Genomic DNA, 3,614 nt, shown 5'->3' with positions numbered 1-3,614 from the left:
CCATCACTCATGGCCCGAAATAGATTGGGTAAACAGTGGAAAACAGTGTCAACTTTATTTTTTGGCTCAAAGTCACTGCAGATGGTGATTGCAGCCTATGAAATTAAAAGACGGTTACTCCTTGAAGAAAAGTTATGACCAACCTAGATGGCATATTGGAAAAGCAGAGACATTACTTGCCAACAAAGGCCGTCTAGTCAAGGCTATGGTTTTTCCAGTGGTCATGTATAGATGTGAGTGTTGGACTGTGAAGAAAGCTGAGTGCAGAAGAATTGATGCTTTTGAACTGTGGTGTTGGAGAAGACCTTTGAGAGTCCCCTTGACTGCAAGGAGATCCAACCAGTCCATTCTGAAGGAGATCAGCCCTGGAATTTCTTTGGAAGGACTGATGCTAAAGCTGAAACTCCAGTACTTTGGCCACCTCATGCGAAGAGTTGACTCATTGGAAAAGACTATGATGCTGGGAGGGATTAGGGTCAGGAGGAGAAGGGGACGACAGAGGATGAGATGGCTGGATGGAATCACCGACTCGATGGACATGAGTTTGAGTGAACTCCAGGAGATGGTGATGGGACAGGGAGGCCTGGCGTGCTGCGATTCATGGGATCGCAAAGAGTCAGACATGACTGAGCGACTGAACTGACTGACCTGAAGATAAGCAGGAGAGAATGGGATGCACATGGTGCCTGAAATATGATAGAAAAGTCAGGTAGACAAGATGAAGTCAGAAGTTGACAAAGTACATCTGAAAAAAGAATACTCATTTTCGCTTAAAATATGCCCATACACACACACACACACACGCACACACAACACACACACACACACACACACACGAGTCATTGTTAATTTTCTTTTATTCATTAAAAAGAAGGAAAGAACTATGAGACATTCATGTTCCAGAGAAATGACATTAGATAAGTAACGAGATCTGGCAGAACTAAGGGAGACAGCTCTATTCACTCAACTATAAGAATCGAAGTTTCGGAGCCAGCTTCTACATCACCACAAGAGATACATCCATGGCACAAACCAGTTTGAAACTGTGTCAGGTGGAACTAAGAGATCTAACATATAGCAAAGTATTAAGCAATTAAAGAAACTGAGAGCCATTGAAAATGATTACAGTAACATTTATTTCTCTTTTTTCTTGTAACTGAAGTACAATATTAGTTTTAGGTATACAACATAGTGATTTGCTATTTTTACACATTACAAAATGATCACCATGGTAAGTCTAGTACCATCTGTCACCACGCAGAGTTATTACAATACTATTGGCTATATTTCCTACACTGTGCATTACATTTATTTTATAGATGAAATTTTTTTATTTCTTAATGCCCTTTATCTATCTCACCTGTTCTACCCTCACAAACACACACACACATATACACACACGCAACACACACAAACACACAATGCTCATCCCTTCTGACAGTAACCAAAAATCAGATGTTGGCAAGGATGTGGAGAAAAGGGGACCCTTGCGCACTATTGGTGGGAATGTAAATTGCTGCCATCTACAATGTACAAAAGTTGACAAGTCCCTCTCAAAAAAAACTAAAAATAGAACTACCATATGATCCAGAAATTCCACATCTGGGTGTTTATCCAAAGAAAAGGAAGACACTAATTCAAAAAGATACATGCACCCTTATGTACATTGAGGCATTATTTACAATAGCCCAGATATGGAAGCAGCTTGGAATGTCCATCTATACATAAATGGATAAAGAAAATGTGGTTATATATAAACAACTATTATGCAGGCATTTTTTAAAAGAATAAAATTTTTGCCATTTGAAACAAAATTAGACCTAGAGGACATGCTAAGTGAAAGAAGTCAGACAGAGGAGGGACAAATACTACATGATTTCACTTATATATGAAATCTAAAAAGTAAGACCAACAAACAAAACACAATAGAAGCAAACTCATAGAAACAGTTTTTCTTTATTTGAAAAATAATATCACTCTAGTTAAGCTCTTGTAACTATGGCTTGATAAGTCCCTCTTACATAGATAAGGCCAGGGGAAACATTCAGGTAACTCCAGAATGCAAAAGACTAAGTTTTCCAGTAAGTGAAATAGAAAGTAGGAACAAAGTTATGGATATCTTCATAATCAAACTCTAACACTGGAAAAAGCAACATCCAAACTTATTCCCGCAGTCATGCCTCAGGATAATAATTGCCTGTTAGCAATTTCTGTTCCCAAGATTAGGACTCTCACATTTTACCTCTTATAACCTCCTGAGCAGTTTCTGGATTCCCTGCTTGATTTCCTTGGTTCTCACACCATAAACAATGGGGTTCAGAGCTGGGGGGATGAGGTGGTGCAGGATGTTGAGCAGGATGGGGACATCTGGGGGAATCCTCTTCCTGGCCAGGTTAGTGATGACCAGGACCAGCAGGACTGTGCTGAAGAAGAGGATGAGGATGAAGTGAGAACCACAGGTGCTCAGGGCCTTAGCAGCAGCTCCCTCAACCTTGATCTTTAGCACAGCTTTCAGGATACAAGAGTAGGAGAGAATGATAAGGATGAGGTCAGAGCCCAGTAGGGTCCAGGCCTGCCACAAACTGGTAGAGCCGATTGAAGGTTGATGTCATCACAGGAGGGTTTGGACACAGAGAGGTTAGTGCAAATGCAGTTCTTGATGATGTTCTCTGCACAGTATCTCAGTCGGGAGGAAAGAATGGGGATAGGCATAGTAAGAAGGCCATTCCGGGCCACTACAAAGATGGCAGCCCTAGCTACAAATTGGTTAGTGATGACAGACGGGTAATGCAGAGGGTTGCAGATGGCCACATAGCGGTCATAGGCCATGACCATGGAATGTGCAGGACTCCATGGTCAGGAAACTGTTCATGATGAACATCTGGAGGAAGCAGCCTGAGAAACTGATGGCTTTATTGTCAAACCAGAAGATGGCCAGGACCTTGGGGATGACAGTGAGGCAGAGCACCACGTCCAGCAGGGAGAGGAGGCTGAGCAGGCAGTACATGGGCTCGTGCAGAGAGGCCTCCAGCCGGATGGTGACCAGAAGGGTAGCGTTGGCCCCCATGGCCAGGAGGAAGGAGGAGAACTGAGGAGCAGGGACAGCCAGTGCTGCCAGCTCTGGTGGTTAGGGAAGCAGATGAGGAGGAATTCAGAGACTGGGGGAGAGGGAGTAGTTGCTGAGTGATCCCATGTAATTTTGATCACAGCTGACCCTTTGGAAAATCTGAAAGACAAGAGAAAATCCATTCCGACAACATGACTACCTATGGGAAAGTAACTTATTTTCCAAAGAACCACTGAAAAATGATAATAGTGGAGTGAGTATTTCATAAGTATAAACACATCACTTTTAAAATATAAACTCATTTATTCTATTAAAATTCTACAAATAAAATGATAGTAAAAATGACCATACTTCCGCTTTAGCTTGAATAATTCCCATTTTTCCCCTTCTCATTGTTCACAGTTTCCCAACTTCTGAATCTCAAATCTGAATTTATAGCTGAAGCTCTTAGCCACTAAAATTTCTGCCTCTATTTGCAAAAACACTTATATAGGCCTTGATGCTGTATCAGCATAGGCCCTGCATGAATGCCTATTCTTGTTCTTCC

At 41.8% G+C, this 3,614-nt stretch overlaps 1 pseudogene; it reads right to left on the bottom strand.

The window, feature by feature from the left end:
- Positions 1 to 2,245: 2,245 nt before the first annotated feature.
- On the bottom strand, positions 2,246 to 3,249 carry LOC102181882 (annotated as a pseudogene).
- Between the last annotated feature and the right edge of the window lie 365 nt (positions 3,250 to 3,614).

The sequence above is a fragment of the Capra hircus genome, unplaced genomic scaffold (genome assembly GCF_001704415.2).
Source record: "Capra hircus breed San Clemente unplaced genomic scaffold, ASM170441v1, whole genome shotgun sequence".
NCBI lineage: Eukaryota > Metazoa > Chordata > Mammalia > Artiodactyla > Bovidae > Capra > Capra hircus.
Note: the sequence above shows the minus strand (reverse complement) of the source record. Positions and strands in the feature narration are given on the sequence as shown.